General features: G+C 46.1%; 1 protein-coding gene across 1 annotated transcript in view; it reads right to left on the reverse strand.

Annotated features, from left to right (window-relative positions):
- SLC8A3 (solute carrier family 8 member A3) overlaps window positions 1–10,048 on the reverse strand; it is a 203,796-nt gene extending 193,748 nt beyond the window's left edge. The window contains exon 1 of the mRNA XM_067558135.1: window positions 10,009–10,048. The gene's annotated coding sequence lies outside the window, so the exon portion shown is untranslated. The remainder of the gene's footprint in view (window positions 1–10,008) is intronic.
- Window positions 10,049–19,554: the final 9,506 nt, after the last annotated feature.

A 19,554-nucleotide genomic window follows, 5' to 3' on the forward strand; every position in this document is an offset into this window, starting at 1 on the left:
CAATATTGTTATATTAGGCCTGGTCTACACTAGAGAGTTTTGTCAACCAAAGTCAGCTTTGGTTAACAAAACAGGGCTGGTGTACACACTGCAATCAACCCACCACCACCAAAACTGCCCTACAAAATTTCTACAAAATAAAACCACCTCAACGAGAGGTCGAGGGCTTATGTTGGCTTAGTTAGGGCAATGTAGTGTCAATGTAGACACTGTGTCCCCCTTACATCGGCTGTGGGGCTGTTGTTTTGTCAATTTGACAAGAAAGACCCAGGAGAGCTGAGCAGCTGGACCCCATCTGACCCACAGCAGAGCTGTGAAATTTCCCCCAGCTCACAGTGGGAACAGTAGATGTGGGGACAGCTCACGGGGAGCCCAAGAGCCTGTGGGGCAGGGCTCTCATCTCCCCCCATTGCCCCTGTTAGGTTGGTGAAAATGCTCCGGGTGAAGACACACTCCATTGATCCAAGGAGGGCAGTGTGGACATCAGCCACCTTACAGCAGTGGCTGTAAGTCGACTTACGTTAGGTCAACTTATTTTTCAAGTCAAGACAAGGCCTAAGAGACACGAGTCTATGAGCTGCCAAGCTGATGGGATTTCCTTCACAGGTGTCTATTCATAATACCACTGCAGCATCTTGTCAGCGCTTGAATAAATAATAAATGCAAACCACTTCGGGTGTGTCTGCATTGCAGCTGGGAGAGAGCCCACCAGTGCAGGAAGACAGACTTTTGCTAGAGAGGTTCAAGCTAGGGTGCTCTCAGGCCCACCCAACCCCTTACGCTGCAGAGCCCAAGTCAGAACATCCACATTGCTATTTTTAGAATGCTAGCTTGAGCCCCACTACTGCAAGTCCGCATACCTGGGCTGGGAGACTTGCTCTCAGTCACAGTGTAGACATACCCATAGGGCTTCCCATTTATCGCTCTGCTGCACAGCACTGGCATGTGAGAATTCATAGCAACAGCAAGGACAGAATTCGGATCCGTCTCCGTCAAGCACACGACCCGACAAGGCCCTGAGGACTTTGGTGCTGACCCAGCAAAGCATGTGCCTAGCTTGAAGCACAAGTGGTCTCAGTGGGATCACTCACATGCTTTGCTAATCAGGGCCAGAGTCCTCAGCACCTTGCAGGATTAAGCCCCAAAAGCACAAGCTCCTCCTACCTCTTGAACAAAAGGAGAGTTTCCTTCAGCTTCTAGAGGACACATGGCAGTTGCAATTCTGATTCTGTCCAGTAGAGGGAGGGACAGACACACACTACCTTTCTCATTACATTATTGTAAACCCTTTGGGGCAGGGACTGTCATTCCCTATACGTTTGTACAGTGATTAGCACAAGGAGGCCCTGCCCAGTTGAGGCATCTCTTTCACACAGATAGATTTAGACAGTGCCTTTTTCAAACCTCCAGCTGCTTTATCCTTCTCTATTGAAGTTAGTGGGAGATTCATCATAATAGCAACTCATACGGTGTTACAGTGCAGCAGCTGCTTAACAGCATAAAAGAAACAAGACAGTGGGTTAGGGCTGAAAGCAAAGCAAGCCGGATCCATCAGATTGCAGGGGAAATTTTAGGAAGCAGAATGTAACTCGGAATTTAGTCAGAACTCCATTGCTTAACCCTGGCGGTGTGAAAAGTGCCACAAGAACATAAGGACGAGTATCTCAGTTTTACGGCTTGTCCTAAAGACAGCAACTCCAACAGTATCCCTGAACAGCAAACGGAGCATCAGTTCATCACTGGCTCAAAGGCTCCCATTAACTTCTGGCCAGGCTCTCAAAGCTAAGAGCGCAGTGCTGCGGTGACCTGTAGCACTTCCTGCATCACCCTCATTATTCCTTGGTCGGCTCCCATCTAAGCACCAGTAGGGTTGTGAAGTCTGACAAAAGCACACCCCGAGGGTGCGTGTCTGTTGCTTAATAACGGAGATAGGAAAGTATCTTTTTTCTCTCCTATTACAGAGTATAGGCTCTCCCCTCCTTCAACCTAGCTTCCCCCTGGGCCTTCAACAGACTAGGACAAAAGGTGTGATGTTAGGGGTCAGCCAACACATGCTACTTCACATATGAACAGGCTAGTGTAGGCAAACACCCTCTTTTACCACATGCTAAAATGATCAGATTAAGGCCAAACTGGAATACTGGGTTTTGAGTGGACAACTGAGCACGTGTCATGGTAATACCCTGCTTTGTCTGCACTCATCCCCCCCACCTCAGCCTCTCGCTGAGAGTACAGTAAAGTGCTGGGCTATGGGCAGAATCTTTAGGCAGGGTCCCAGACTAAATGAAATTTTCATAGGCCAAGACTAAACACGATGTGCTTCAAAGGCTACAAAGCATTCATTTTCCTTTTCATGTTGGTTTTCCTTCCCCCTTGTTTTAATGTGATAGATCATCTGATAATGACAGACAGCAGCTCTGACACACACATACAGAATTACAGAGCACAGGAAATTGGATACTAGACTTTATACTGTATTTCAGGGGATTCTGGACTCACCACCAGAAAGAGACACTTTGTCAATGCTGTCACATTCCCCACGGCCGCAGGCATGCTGTCGTGTGTTCAATTTCCTGCCATCAGTTATGTCTGTCGTGCAGCCATAGAACAGGAATATGAAGTGTAACTGATTTAAAGATTTACATGAATGGAACTCCAGCTGTCTACCCTAGGAAATGAACTGTTGATAGAGTTTTCAGCAATGCATGCCCTGAACCGATACTGACCATGGTTTAAGTGTGTGTAGACTGGACGCTTCCATTTTCAATACTGTCTCAAGGGGACCATTTTCAGTAACAGGCAGCTTGGTTTCTTCATGTAGACAAGGCTTCACTTAGTGTAGACAAGGACGTGGGGTGGAAGGGTGAGGGGGATTGGTGGGTGTGTGAAAATCTAGATGTTTTCTGTGTGCCCTTCCCCCTCCCACAACAAAAGATTCCCTCAGCAAAGAGTCAAATGTCTTGAAACCTCTCCTTTCCCCAGCCGCCATGACCCTGGCCGCTCAGTTCTGTGCTCACATAGAGGCAGCACAGTGATTACACAAGCCTAGTCATCTTCAGTCCTCTGCCTTCAACACCCTTCAGGGGAGGCTGCTTTACCTATGAGAGAGACGAGGGGTGCTATGGTTCTTTCATAGTTGAAGAGGGGAAAAGCCTTTGAAGAACAAGCATAGACCAAATGCTATTTGGCAATTCATAGACCATTTACTTCAGCATGCTTCAGTGGATAAGGTACTATAGACTTTACCCTCCAGACCCAAAGAAGAACTCTGTGCAGCTTGACGCCCTCCCATATTTCAGGAGGTGAGGTTCAGATTTCAAACCTGGAACCAGATCTGGCTGGTAGTGCCTCTCTCTCGGTCAAACGCCCTGAAGCTCTGAAGTATTTGAAATCCAGCTCTCAATTTTGTGGCACACATGCATGTACCAGCATTAGAGAAACTAAAAACAGTAGGCCCTTATGTAGTGATTTCATCTTCATGCATCTTTTATGAACATCGAGCCACACAATTTCCCTGCTTTTCATTGATGGGGAAACTGAGGCACAGAGCAACTAAGGAACAGATTTTCAGAGATAAGCCCCCATGACTCCAATCGATTAATGGGGAGTGCTCAGCACCTCTAAAGATCAGACCCTATGTCTCTAAAGGTGGACACTGAAAAATGGAGGCACCCAATATTAATGGAGAATTTTGAACATTTCAGTGATTTGCTGAAAGCTACACAAGTCAGTAACAAAAATGGGAGAAGAACCCAGGAGTCCTACCTTCCAGTCTCATGCTGATTACTCTTGACTACTTGTCTGGAACAATGAAGATTGTAGCTAAACCAGCTCACCCAATGAGAATTCCTCCCTCTAAAAACCTAAATCAAACTTTAGAGTATTTAACAAATTCTTTTTTCGGGAGGTTTTGTGTGCAGTTTTGTTTTTTTTTTTTGGTGGGGGTGGGCATGAGGTCAGCGTGGATTTGCACTTCCTGATTGAAGTGTGGATCAGAGGCCCTGGGATATTAAAGGAAAGGCTGTTTTCACTGTACAATGAGCCCAGCCATAAGCATGAAGTCCTGGATGTCTCATGAAAGAATGCACACTCATTTCCTGCTCAGTGCTGCAGACTCAAGAGGCTGGACAGGCATCTGAACTTGTAGGTACTGAACCTTTTGAGGTCTGCATGAAAGTCTCCCAGTGAGCTGCAATTTAATTGTCTCCTGTAGTTGAAGAGGATAGTGGAGATATCCTTTGCTTATGCCACACTTTCAGCTGGAATTAGACAAGGTATTGGTGCACCAAACTGATATAATCAAAGGTTACAAGAAGCAAAGCAGTAAATCACTTGGATATAACAGCCTGTGCACTTACATACATTTTCCAACTTCCAACAAACAAAATTCCATTTAACTAATATTTACACATGAATTTTCCTTTAAAAAAAGTCTACCTTCCTCCAGACAACACCTGGGAGGAAGGAACGTGGCTTGAAAGTGACTAAAGATGACGTCAAGGCAATTAAGATCTGTTTTTCTTCTCTTTCTTTCCTTCCTGTGGGTGACAAACTCGCCCCATTACTGAGCAGTTCCCAGAGATGTTTGCACTGACAGCACCTAGAGCAGAGGGGTCAACACACTGAAGTCTGGTACTTTAGAGCACTGAGTTACCTTTTCACAAGTCAATAGTACAAGATAAGAACAAAAAAGGACCAAACTCCGCTCTAGTGTAAGCATGTGCAATTGCCATTGGAAACAGATTTACACTGTTTATTTCAGGGCTGACTTTGGACCATAAGGTGAAATCCTGCCCTTCTGTGAAGGAACCACCCTGCCAGAAGCAGCAACATAAGTGGCAGCTCATCCCATCACCAGCAGGGAGCATGGCACACTGTGGCATGCCACCTGCCTCCCGGCATTCAGATGATTTTCTGCACTTGTTCCATTAGGCAGTAGGAAGGAAGATGCATGCATGTGCTGGAGGAAATAGGTTTAGGGAACAAGAAAGGACAGGATGCAGACCCTTGAATAATGGATGTGACACAGTATTTACAAGCCAATAACCCTAGCAGTGGGGCAGGAATCCCATGACAGACCATGAAAGTATAAAGCCACTTTCAGACAGTAGATATCAGACACGTGGAAGTTCATTTTTGTATCAGGCCATGGGGAGAGCTCTTTTCTCCTACATCTCTACATTCTTATTTCTAAATGCAGAGTCAAAGCATGTGGCATGTAAATGGGATCAATAATTCCCAGGAGCTTTCAAAGTGACTAAGGAGAGGCAGCTCAAGTGACCGCAAGAATTGAATATTGCAGAAACAAAGCCTCATTATAAAGCTCGCTGCCCTTCCAGAATTTCGGAGACCCCTAGGGGCAGATCTTCTCTATGCTTCTCCAAACCCAGCACCTTAGAATTAAGCCAAAATGAACTGAGACGCTGCTGGATCAAATGGAATCAAGTATGAGAGCTCTTCTTGAAAAACGTAGGCCAGATTCTGATCCCATTGACTTTAGAGAAGATTTACACCAGTGTGCTTAAATAAAAACACAAGTGCAAATTATAGGTAAGTAAGGGCAAACATTTTGGTGTAAGCAGGTATAGCACCTATTGAAGTCTATGGAATTGCACCTGCTCACAGAATAGCTGGATTTGGTGTAAATTGCAGATGATCTGGACAGTTTTAGCCTGATTCTCAGGGTTTGTCTTCACTGAAGCATTAGCTTGAGTCATCTACACTCAAGCTGCCCTAGCTCAAGTGAGAGGGGTCGCACAGCAAAACACTCACACTACAGTGTTTGTAGCAGTACAGGATGCTGAATCCCCACTGCTTCGCTAGCTGGAGTGTCAGCAACACTTGTGTTTTAACCCACCCCTGACCACCCCCTGTCTCCGAATGGCCAGGCAGCTTGAGCTTCAAGCACTACATAACTCGAGGTAGAGATGTGCCTGCAGACAGGAGTCGGGTTTTGGCAACACTTGAGTTATACCACAAGCTAGCAATGCGATGAGGAGAAGTCCTCAGTTACACTGGTGTGAATCAGGAGCAATTTCACTAACATCATCAGTAGTTTTTTTTTTGCCAGTGCCCGCGAGAAGAAAAAAGAAATCAGGCCCTACTTCTTTGTACCACCTGTCAGGTAACACATTCCTAACATCCCTGGTCTGTGTGTTCCCATTCATCTCATCTTTCAGCCCACACATTTTAGCCACCCGCCGTTAGCCAGTTTACACAAATGATAAGGCATACATGCAAATAAAGCATGTCACAAGCAGTGACATCAGATAAGAAAATTACTCTTCATAGCCCCAAAGATAAGCATCATGAGAGGCACATAGTCTTATGAGAGGTGGAAAGTGCAGGTATTTCCAGAAGCACAGGGGAGCTGCTGCTTACTGGTGACTGGAATGAGTTCATATGCTGCAGACAGACTTGATTGCCACATAACAGCGAGAATCCCGTGGCCCCTTAAAGACTAACAAATGGGTTTCCACTTCATGCATCCAACAAAGTGGGTTTCTGCCCACAAAAGCTCATGCCCAAATAAACGTGTTAGTCGTTAAGGTGCCACAGGACTCTTGCTGTTTTGCTAAAAACAGACTAACCTGGCTACTCCTCTGGAACTCATCAACATGCAACATTACTACATAAAATCTCATGCACACAGGGAGCTAGCTTTATAACGCTTTCTGGTCCAAAGAGAGGCCTGAATCACTTGAGCTAAAAGTAAAGAGAAGGAGAGTCCTGTAGCACCCCTCTGGAATTTGAGCTAAAAGTGCTTTCCACTAGAGGGCAGCATCAGTACCGGCTCCCTATGTGCCAGTGACATCACAAGTAGAGCCCTGGGTGCCGATACAAAAACGTGGATCCGCATCCACGAGAATCAATTTACATCTTCTCTGACCCGCCATCCACAGTCGGTCTTCTATGGCATCTGCACCCGCATGGCACCCACAGCTCTGGGCCCCCCTCACAAATCAACTGTTTGGAGACCAGACCAGCTGCAGCCACTGCCGCTGAACAGCGGATGGGTGGCCTGCCCCTGGGCCCCCCCATCTCAAAAATGGGGAAGCAGCCTCAAAAGCTATGAGCTGCATCCAGCTGCTTCCCCTCCTGTGTGTTCCACATCCGACCACCGTCCACAATAAATCCTCTGTGGATATAAAGCAGATACCGGTGGAGTTGCAGGGCTCAAGTTACAAGACCTCAGTCCGAAGGTATTATTATTCCCCTGAGAATAAATTAGATACAACTACTACTGCAAGGGCAAATCAATCCTCATGCTTCAGAATAAGCCAATCACCAGTGGTGGTGGTAGGGCGGGTCATGCTTTCTCCCACGCTGCTGTTTGGGAGGAACTCCCATAAGCACCCACAAAGCCACTTCATTGTTCTCTGTCACAGCCCTCCTTAAATCTCTCCATTGTGTCAGCAAAGGCGAGGCTGCTGACAGAGCCCACTTCCCATTATGCTGACCCGTACTGCCGCATCATTTCTTGCGCTCTCCTGTCTGGCTGTATCTGTCTGTTGTCTCTAGTATGATACTTCGATTGTGCAGAGACTGTCTTTTTGTTTTGTTTTGTATAGCGCCTGGCACAGTGGGGTGCTGGTCCATGTCTGAGGAAACTGGGTGCTTCTTAGTAACACAAACAACAAATAAGTTTTCCTGCCTTAGTGCTGCATAACAAAATGCATTAGAGGGAGTTATGCATTCTGAATCAGTTAGCCCTAGCCAGCCTTGGGCCCTGATTATTTATTATGGCCTGTTATTAATATGCATAGTGCAATATTGAAAAGAGGCAGAGGAGAGTTCAGTAAGGCCAAGGTGGCAGCTCTCATACCAGACACTAAAGGAAATGTTTGACAATACGAGATCAGAAAGGGAGAGAATGCCACTACAGAAAGCTAATTGCTGCATAGCCAGGCATGATTTAGATGCTGAACAACTGTATGCTAGACCTGATCTTTAGAAAGAGTTATTTGTGTCTCTCTCACCCACCCCCACACATACCTTCCTATTTCAATACAGTGAAGGAAGATACCTAGGGAGAAGAGCTCGGATTAGGCTGTGTTCATACTGTGAAGACAACATTGCTAAACTCTGTGGAAAATTGAAATTCCTTTCTATTACATAGGGAAAAATTGAACAACAAGGAGAACACAGAAGTGCTGAAGTCCATTATTGAGATTTCAGTGTGACAAAGATGAGAGTTACTCAGTATGAGCAAACAAGCCTGTGTTTATAGAATGGAAGTGGCGTTTTCAGGGGATGTTTTGATCACTTACGTGCCGAGGTGCTCCACTCACCACTAGGATGGTGCTGTGCCTCGCCAGCCTGGGGAACAGTTCACTGGGTGAACACCCCCTTCCTGCAGTTGCCCTCCAGCCAGGTCACTATATGCATTTTTCCCTTCTGGGGAATCCAAGCCTTTCCCTGCCAGCAGCCCTAGGCAGTTTTCCCATTCACTGCCTCATAATGTGACTCCCTCAGGGCCTGTCAGGGGAACCCAAGCCCACCTTTCAGTCAAGGTCTGGTCCATTCTAGACCTTAATGCCTTTCCATGAGCTGTGTCCTATCTTCCTCACTCCCATGCTGGGTTTGCCAGCCCCACTGCACCTCCCTTCTCTCATGGAGTAATTGCAGACTTCCCCAGCAGACCCTTTGTGTGGCCACTTTCTTGCCTTTCTAGTCCAAACCCAGCTTGTTCCTCCTCAGCTGAGCTCTGTCATTCAATCAGGGGGTTGCTTAGTCACCTGTGTCCTCTCAGCTGTGGCCTGTTGGGTAAATTATCCCCCTTTGTTTCATTAACCTTTCTAGGGCAAATGTGGGGTGAACACCTCATCACAGCTAGATTAGCACAAAGAATAATTTTATTAATGATTTTATGGCCAGGGAGCTTGTGTTCTCTTATTGCTAAAAATCAATACCTGCGCAAAACCTTCGATTACCAGAAGTGATTTGGTCTTCCTTAAATACAGTACACTGTGGCTGAGCTAAATGAAAACGCATACACTGACTGACTATAGCTACCAGCCGCTACTGCTGTAGAATGGACTACAGGTGGCTAAAAAACTCTATACGCCTTCTGAGCACAAAACAGCAATGAAAGTGTACGTCAATGTATCTCTCGTCATCCAAAAGGATCAAAGAAACCCTTCTAAACTATATAGACACACACAAATCGCTGCTTCACCAACCACAAAAATGCAAGGCCCATTTAGGGTGGAACACAACAGAGGTCTGTCTACCCACAGCAACACTACCCAGCTATTAGGTTAGGAGATGAAGAATGCTCTATCCAAAGGAAACTAAAGGACATATTTTATGTAGTTGCCAACACTGGAATTTGGCTAGAACACCAGAGCCCTGGCTCTATAAATACCTATACAGGGAGAGAACATTTGCTACTTGAGGGATCTTGACACTAGCAGACACAGGCACAACAAGATCCAACAGCTGGCAGTTGAAGCTAGAAAAATTCATACAGGAAGCAAGTCACAAGTGTTTAATAGTGAGAGGAATTATCCAGGGGAACAGTTTACCCAGCGATGTGGTTGGTTTTCCATCACATGTAGAGTCATTAAATCAATATTGTGTGTCCTTCTAAAAAGATATGCTCTAATTCAACCATAAGTTATGATCTTGGGATGAAATCCTATCGGCTGCAGGAGGTCAGACTAGAATGATCCCTTCTGAGCTCAGAATGGATGAATTTTTAATTACCCCTAGCACTGCATTTTCACATCATCTCCTCCAAAATGAAAATCACCCTTTTGAGGCAGCAATTGAGCCCCAACCCAAAAAGAAAAAGACGATCTAGTGAGTTTCACAAAACTTTTTAGAGCACACTGGCTTTTCTTTGAAGATCTCTCCTTCAAAGGCACCCCAGACCTAAAGAGAGGAAATTAAAACTTAAGTGATTATAGGAACCTCTGCAGCATAGCATAGTTTTGCTCATCAGAGGGATGATATAAGATTTAACAAGCTGTCTTATCATACACCTTACTCTAAAACACAACTCACCTCACTGAGGCCAACAAGCTATTCAGGCTCTAAAGACCTTATTCTCCATTGCCTTATCCCTTGTGTCATCATTTGCACCTGTGCAACATAGGTGTCACATGTTCCCACTAGTGTGAGTGGAGTAACTAATTCCGGTTTGGTAACACTTCACACCCACTTTGTGCTCACTATACACAGGTGTAAATGATGGTACCAGTCACAGGGCAGGAAGGGATCAGGCCCAAAAACTGGCAGAAGGAAAGGGGCTTGGTGGAAAGGAAAATTACTCACTAAAATACATTATAACAAATAATAGAGCAGCCATGTGGAGAAATTAAATGGTCTTCCCTGAGTTCTGGCAAATTGGCATTGAAAAGAGAAGTGTGAGTCATTAGAAGAAAAGGTTAAGCAGCCCTAGAACCTGTCTCTTAGATTTTAAATCACACAAACACTGAATGGCTTATAGCTCTTTAACCTGCCTGATCTGTCTTTACAAATATGGGTCGCATAGACATAATGAGAGAGACAAGAAGTGTGACCACAAAAGTGGCACAGGCGAAGTTTCCAAAATGTTATTATACAGGGCTCTTTTCTTGACAAAAGAACACCTTTTTATCTTGCTCACTATAATTTCTTGGCTCAGGACATCTGGTGCAGCATGGCGAAAGCCACAGAAAGGCAAGGGTGCGTAAGTGACATCTTCCTCTGAAACAGAACCGATCATTTGGGGATTGGATAATTTAGAGAAGAATTAATGGATATAGGGCCTTTCATTATTATATTAGCAGTTCCGATTTGATTCTGGTCAGGAAAGACTTGATCCTAATTCCCACCCTCTTGGTGTTTTGGTACGCCTGTGAAATGGTTGGTTAACCTTAGTCCAAGCCCTAGCAGGGAGGTATCTACAGCAAAATAACATCACTACAATTGGTGCTAATCAACCCTATTTGTTTGTAAGCCATAAAGCAAGTACAGTGCAGAGTGAGGTGATGCAAGCTCCCTCTGCTGTCCCTCCTGTGTGTCAGAGCTGACTTGAAGGCACCCCAGCAGGAGTAAGAAGGGAGTTTGGTCTCTAAGGGCCATTCAGCCTTGGACTTTCTGCTGATCTTGCCAACAAGACACCTAATATTTCCAGCGATGGTGGTGATTTCTGTGATATGGACACACTAACAGATGGATTGAGAAATACACACACTTCTCTAGAGTGGAAGAGAATGTAGCACAGCAGTGGTGCTGGATGAAAGGTCTGGGATAGACGGGCATTCAGAAGTTATGCCTTGTACTCATGCAAAATTTAAATAACTTAGTTCCACAATGATTGGATCTCTGCACATCAGATGTTGTGATGCCTTCTCAGATCAATAACATATTCTTACAGGTCCAGATGCTCTGATTTTTTCCAAGCCTGCCTATCATACCACCCTTCAATCCATACACACAAACAATCTGGAGGCTTAATATTTTATTCAGGCAGAATTCAGCGCACTTCATTAATTAGGTAGCACAAGTAGTTTTCACTAGTTGACAGAGGAGAGAACAGGGAAATGGCAGACCTAGCCCCCAATCCTACAGACACTTACACATGGACCTAACTTTGAGTGTGCAATTCCAGTCAGCTTTAACTGTGTGCGTAGTCCTATTCAGCTCATACATAAGTATATGCAGGATCCGGGCTCAACTCTGCCAAATTCTTGCTGTGTCAGTGTGGGGAAAATCACTTAACGTGTCTCTGTCTCAGATTCTCCATCTAGAAGACTAGGGTAATAATAGTTCCCCATCTTTGTAATGTGTCTTCAGATCAGGAAAATCAAAAGGACAGCTCTGTACCTGCTCTCCTGGAGGGCTCTTGTCAGTCCTGCTTTCTGCCTGTAGATGGGCCTTCCTGGCGGGCTATCAGAGACTGAGCACCCAGGCTCTCCATCTCCCGTTTCCCTCCACCCACCTGTGGGAGAGGCAACTGGGCTGCAGTCAGGTGGCAAGCCAGGGCCCACTGCAGCTCTCCCACTGCCTGCCTGGAAGGCTGCTGTCAAATTTGCCTTCTCCCTGCAGCAGCAAATGGACTTGACAGGTGTGTCGGGTGGGTTGCCATGGCACTGTCATTTTGCTTTTCCCAATGGAAAACTGAGATTTTCCTGCAAAAATGAAATTTTTCTGTTAACATTTTCAGTTTTGCAAAAAGGGCATTTTCCTGTGGAAAGACATCCTGGCCAGCTCTACTTCACACATGGCGAGCAGTGCCAGGGACGACCAGGGGATTACCTGGCCAGTGTGTAAAAGCAAGCACTTGCATAAGTCTTAGCAGGACCCAGGCAATGGTAAGAGAAAGTCCCTGGCATGAGGAGCTTGCAATCTAAATAAAGATGGCAGAGAAAGGATGGGCTTGGAAACAGAAGCACACAGAGGTGAAGCGACTTGCTCAAGGTCAGGCAGTAGGTTGATGGCAGGCAAAACTAGAAGACAGGTCTTGTAACTCCCAGTCTGGGCCCCTAGGTGCTGGATCCAACTGCATCCCAAGCTAGCCTAGCTTTCACCAATGCGTGCAGTTTGTTTTCTTCCTGCATTCCCTGGGGATCAGACCGGGAAACTAGGTGGGTGAGTTTCACTTTCTTCTGCTAGCCAGTGAGGTGCTCTCAGCTCCATGCACTAGCACAAGGCTGTTTGTTGGCACATCTGGGTTTCCAGCTAGAACTGTGCGAAATGGGTGTGACTTGAACAAGAGCTGGATGGTGGAGCTCCAAGAGATGGCAATGGTGGGAGCATTAATGGGTTGCTTGTGGGTTCTGCAAAGTTCTTGGAGAGCTGCAGTGCTCATGCTTTTTACACCCTATCCCCAAAACATGTGAATATGATAGCTGCAATCTTCTCAGCTGAAATGGGTATCTGAAACAACCCATCCTTCTCCAGCAGGTGTTCATTGTATGTACCAATGAGGAAAGATGATCCTGTGTTTACAACACTGGACTGGAACTCAGAAGATACGGAGTCAACTCCTGTCTCAGCCATACAGTGACTTGGACAAGTGACTCAATTCTCCATCGGTAAAATGGGGATAATAATACTTCCTTTCTCCCACCATCTGCCTGTTTATACAGTGCCTAACACAATAGGCTCTGATCTAAGTTCAGTCCTCTATATTCACCGCTGTAATAGAAACAAGAAGACTATGGGTAGTAGCCAACTTCTTGTTTTCCATGTGCAGGAGTAGCTATATCTGGAAAAGACCAAAAGGGACAGCAATGCAAAAGCATGCATTTCTATCACACCCCAGCCTGTTTAACAACTGCACTATCTGTGTAGCATTAGGGGGACTCTCTCCTTCAGATTCTTCACTAGGATTCTGGAAAAACCAAGAGCCCAGAGAAACCACTCCAGTTTCATACTGAATCAGGGCGTACTGGGGCAGGTCTTAGTGAGTGATGCATGAATTCTCATACAGTTGTGATTATGGTTATGTACCTCACCATAGAGTTTCTGTGCCTTGTTTTGAGGTTCTCCTAATAAACACTGGACATAACAGCATGAAGCCAAATGGATTGGCTGAGCAACTGGCATCCCATTCCACCACCTCTCTATACGCTCATATCTATCCTAAGAAAACTCTGTTCAGAAGGATTGCACTCCCCAAATTGCTCAGGATAGCTGCAAGGAGAGGCCTCTACTTGCCCACTCCTGCATCGGAGGAATGAGCAGAATGCTGCTTAGGGCAGGCTGAAAATATCCTCATGGGACAGACTGTGCCTGGCCCTCTGTGGGTGTACAGTTTAGGGGAGGGAGGAAGGAGCTTCCACACCTTGCAGGAGCTGCATCAGGGCCAGGCAAAATGCCAGCCTCTGCACACAAGGGAGCACAGGGTTGGCTTTCTTTATTTGCCCCTTTTCTGATTAACGATCTCAAGGGGTGGTACTGGTGCCCATCACCTTAGCGGCTGAGACTCTCCCAGATTAATTTGTAGATCTAATGAGTTCCTTAGTGAACTTTATGGAACGTGCAGCTCCTGGTGGAAGAGTTCTCTGATTACAGTAACCTTTGCCGGAGGTGGATTTCTGGGCAATGTGGAGCTTGCAGACCCCTGGTGCAGCCAACGAAGCAGGCCCAGCTGTGTGGGTGAGGAGTATGATGCAAGGGGTGTGCACCCTCCCCGCGTACACTGGGAGAACCACTGAGGCAGAATGTCTCTCCTACCAGACCAGTGCAGGGCTGCACTACCCCTTACTCGGGGTTATGTGCTACTTGCACCATCTGGCCCTGTATAACTATTTTGTAATTCAAAAGGAGAGATTGAAAATATGGAAAATGACTTCCCTGAGACCAAGAAAGCCTCAGACCCATGATACACAGTAACCAGCAGAGTGGATGAGGGGGGGAAATGGTGCAGAGACACTGAGATGGAGCAGGTGGGACACATAATAGGCAAGACATGGGGAAATGGAAGTGGGATGAAACGGCTGGCATTTTTAGCTAAACGCTACACATTCATGGAGTCTGTCTCTGGGATAGGAGGGAGTTTCCATTGTTTTATTTTTTACAGATGCTTGAAGGGACCTCTACATTGTTAGCACTACATTCTTTTTAGTTTCTTACTCCAGCATAAGTCAGTCAACATACACAACTCTATGCCAAGTTACCATGTTATACTCACAGGAAGCCTCACACTCATGCATTGACCTGAGTGTATGTGTACCACTGCTTCCTACTGGCGGGTGTACAGAAGACATAGCCCTTAGTAGCAGCATGGGGTAACAGAGGTTCTTCTTTAAGACTAAGGCTTATCTAGACAGAGGGGTAATGCGCACTATGTGGGTGTGATGTCTAAAGTGAACTAATGTGTTGTGCATTACTTGGTCCAAGCAGACCCTGCTAGTGTGCGCTAAATGTTCCCTCATGCACTTTGAACTTAGTACTGTTTCAAACACTACATTAAAGTGCACCAGCAGGGTCAACACATGCCAATTAATGCACAACACATTAGCCTGCTTTAGAAATCACAACTCCATAGAGCACATTACCCCCATCTTATAGACAAGGTGTAAGTGCTAGCATCTTGTTTTTGAGACCCCAAGTTGCTGGTTTCTAGCACTGTTGCTGTGTTGGAGGGGGGAGGAGGTGTTAACTGGAGACTGTGGGGTCTTCAGCATAACCAGTGTTTTGCATCACGTAAAGTAAAGTAGCTTGCACATAAGATTTGGGGGAACATTGCAGTGCAAGAGTAACTGAATAAAATACATGCTCCTTTTTCCCATTTTTATCAGGTGCACCTCAACTCTGTCTCACTACAGAGCATCGAAGGAATATTGGTTCATCAGCATTTCTGGGAAAGGAAAAAACATAAAGAGCCAGCTCTGTAGCTTAATTAGTCTTCTAGCTGGGAGTCGTGCAGCAGGAGGCAGAGTGAAGATGAGACTGCAAGCTTGGCACATGGAAGAAACATCACATCTCCGCTTGTACTATTACAGCGGAGCACAGATTTAATGCATTGCTCAGGGGAAGAACGAAGCTGAAGGAGGGACAGGGTAAGATACAAAATTTGCCCAATCAATTGGCTGTCTGCTTGTCACAGACACAGAACAGGCATATGAATAACTAAGCTTGTTTAATTGGTTAGGGCATTAATTGAGCATCCATCATTCAGGCACTGTCTATGCTCTGTAAGGAAACAAATCCTGATCCAAGTGAAGGCAGTGAAAGAGCTTATTTAGTTTGCAGAAGAGAAGGGTGAGGGGATTTGATAGTAGCCTTCAACTATCTGAAGAGGGGTTCCAAAGAGGATGGAGCTAGGCTGTTCTCAGTGGTGGCAGATGACAGACCCAAGAGCAATGGTCTTAAGTTGCAGTGGGGGAGATCTAGGTTAGATATTAGGAAAAGCTTTGTCACTAGGAGGGTGGTGAAGCACTGGAATGGGTTACCTAGGGAGGTGATGGAATCTCCATCCTTAGAGGTTTTTAAGGCCCGGCTTGACAAAACCCTGTCTGGGATGATTTAGTTGGGGTGGTCCTGCTTTGAGAGGCTAGATGACCTCCTGAGGTCCCTTCCAACCTAATCTTCTATGATTCTAATTGTACAAGGAGAGAGAATGGCTGCAATGAATGGTCCTATTAGCAGGTAAGGCCCCATCCTATCAAACCGTCCTTAATCAATTGTATCCCACCTTCTACTCAGTCCGTTTAGAGATGAGAACATCCCATGCAGCAGGCTGTTTGGAGCAGCCCAGCTGAGCAAGGTGATGAGATGTGAGTGAAAAATAGTTAATTTAATTCATGAGGCTGGTTCTGGAGCTCCTCTGCCAGAGCCATTTCTGCTGGTGTTCAGATCTTAACAGGGCTCTAAAAAGCACTTTGTTCTGCCTTCATTGGCATCATTTTCACAGGCTGTAGTAGAAGGCATTTGTAAGGATAAACTCCCACACCCCATCCCCAAGCAGGTTCAAGTTTGCTAGGGAATGTAATGTTCATGGAGGTTAAATGAAGGAGACAAAGCCTAGCTCAGAGGAATTTTATATCAGAACAACCTCTTTTGTCTTCTTTGTGCCGCATCCCTTTTGCTCACACTGCTACCTACCCACCTTCTGTGACACTGCTCAGGAAGACCACAGCATTTTCCGTGCCTTTCATCCATTGATGGGCTTTAATATTAATCAATTATTAGCATTATCAGGTTATATTACAATAGCACCAATGGGCTGTAACAGAGTGCAGGCCCATTGGGCTAGGCATTGCGCAAACATAGAAAGAGACAAGTCCCTGCCCTAAAGAGCTTACTGTCTAAGCTGACAAGACAGATCAGGGATGGAACATATATTCCAGTGTTGCAGAGGAGGCAAAGCCATGAAGTGACTTAGCCGTGGTCACACAGAGGCCCAGATTCTCAAAGGTAGGTAGGTACCTAACTCTCATTGAAGCCAAAGGGAGTTAGGCACCTAAATACCTTTGAGGAGCCAGGCCAGACAGACCATGGCAAAGCCAAGACCCAGGACTGGATTTACACCTTACGCTCCCCTAGGCACAGCATCTTCAGCACCCCCTGCCTACAGCTGACCTTTGCATTTTCTACGTGGAGGTAAGAGAGGCGACTGGCTTGGCCAGCTCCGGGGAGGGGCGAGGGAGGAATATGCTCACCCCTGGGCTCCGGCTTCTGGCCTGGTTAGGGGGCGGGGCCTCTGGGGGAAGAGGAGGAGCAGGGTGGCGGGATCCTGGGAGAGAGGAGGAGGAGCAGGAGGCAGGCCAGAGTTCCGGCACTCGTGCAGGGCCCCCAAATTAGCCGGGGCCCCTGATAACGGGACCATTTGTCCGTTGCAGTAATTCGTCACTGTTTACACACCCCTAGAATGCCGGCGCCCCAGGCATGTGCCTACTGTGCCTAACTGGAAACTGCCAAGACCCTTTCCCCGTGTCCCTAGAAAACAGATTTTAGATTACAGAGAACAGACAGAAGAACAGCAAATAACTGTTAAACAGATTAAACTGGATGCTCAGAAAAGTTCTCTCAAGCTCCCTTAGATTTAAATTACTTTGGAAAGAAAGGAAATGAATTAAAAGTTATTTAATAGCTTCCATTATGGATGTGCTCTAGACCAGGGTGCTGAGATGATGAAAGCACCTCAAGACGTCTTGTACATGGTCTAGGTTTTTGTCTGGTTAGACAGTTTTTAAATTGTTCCCAGTCAGGCAGACAGTTGATTTAATAGGTATGTGAAGAGTCTGGGGGGAGATCAGCACCAAGGAGGTGGCCAGTTGGAGGGTCAGGATCTGAGAAGGGGAAGGAAATCTGCAGATGGGAGGAGACAAATCTCCTGGGATCTGTGCTTGTATCATCACTCCCTGGCCTCTCTGTCTCAGCCAATCTACCCAGGGCATGACATATCTCTTGGGAGAATGTGTCTGCCACCAGTTCCTCAACTCTAGTGCACACAACAGCAGGGAAAAGTCTAAACTTGCAACACCGTAGAACAAATCTTTTTGACTAGCTGCTCAGGTCCAATAGGGACACCCACTTGTGTCAGCAGCAGGACCTGCTTTCCAAGGAGAGAGATTGTGCGCTGCTATTCCTGTTGAACCAAGATAGACCAAATAACGGAGGTGTTTGTAGAAATCAGAGACAGCTGGCAGAAATTAAGACAAGACCTAAAACAAGAGTTCCCAGAAAGGGCTCAAAGGGGACTTGTAAGCTGAGATGAGATCCCTGTTACAGCAGCAACTACAGAGAGCCGAGACAGATTGGTGGTCACCTTAATCTATGTTTTACCACTACATCCGGAGTGCATTGCAGCTGGACTTCCTATCTGATGGCCCTAGACCAGAGGTTCTTTCACAAAACAGTGGAGACCAAACAGGCTTTGGCCAGTTTGGAACTTGCTAACTTAACTGAGTTACGGCAAGGACTAAAGGAGCTGAAAATTCAGCTCCAGAAGAAAACCAAAGGGTTACAGACCACAGTGGAAGGAGGCTGCTTGGATGTGGAATTGATCCAGCCAGAGGACATGGGTAAGACCAGACATTTATCACTTTTTGCTACCGCGCTTGTAACCCCCAGAGACCCAGAAGGATGCTGGCAGCCTGTCTCAGCTCAAATGATGCAAAAGCATCATTTTCTTAGAGGGGAAAGACTCCCAGGGAGGCTTATTTGGATGAATTCAACATTATAGCTCACATGAATGGGTGGGAAGAGGGACAGAAAGGGGGTTAATTGCAGCCCCCTTGGGTGACCCGGCTCTGATGGTGCTGCAGAACTTACCTGAGAGAACAGACTGTGTTATCCAGACCTGGTACAGGCCCTTGACATGCTGTTTGGAGCTAGCCAGCAAGCTGAGTTGGGCAGGGCACAGCTAAGAGCAAGGAGGAGAGGGAAAAAAGAAACCACGCCTGATCTGGCAGAGGTCCTACAGAGGCCTGTGTTCTGTGAATACCCACATACCATTGGTGCCTTCCAGGGAGAATTGGTGATGAACCAGTTTATAGATGCTCAGCTGTTCTTCTGTTTCCCATTTAAGTGTACAGCACTGCGCTGGAACAAGTCCAGTAGAAATTGGGAGCTCCCCTTCACTCCCTTGCCTTGTAGTTTCCTTCTACAGCAGTATTTATCAGATTGACCAGTTCACATTTAACAACCACTGTTCCCTTTTTACTCTTCCCGTGTGCCTTTCATATTGGACACGGAGGCTAATGCTCCACTTTGGGGGCAGTATTCACCCAAGAAAACTTAAGGGAGTGCTCTCTTATTATAGTTTAAGTTCTTCTGATAGACATTATTGCACCACCCGAATGGAACTCCTACAAGTCTATAGAACATTTTCATCACTATCTGTATGCGAGGAAGTTTATGGTCAGGACAGACCATGCTTCCCTGCAATGATTCTTTAGATTCAGGAATCCTGAGGGACAGCTTGCCAGGTGATTAGAAAAAAATGCAGTGCTATGATTTTGCAATCACACACAATACACAAGTATAGTAATGCTGATCCCTTGTCCAGAGGGCCTTGTTGGGAGGCTAATTGCAAACACTGCCCAAAGCAGGAGAGTGACAAATTAATTTCTCAAGAGAATGGGTGTGCCTCCCTTCCTCTGATTTGCAGAA

Source organism: Emydura macquarii, unplaced genomic scaffold, assembly GCF_026122565.2.
Source record: "Emydura macquarii macquarii isolate MOO-44397 ecotype Brisbane River unplaced genomic scaffold, CSIRO-AGI_Emac_v2 contig_1876, whole genome shotgun sequence".
Lineage (NCBI taxonomy): Eukaryota > Metazoa > Chordata > Testudines > Chelidae > Emydura > Emydura macquarii.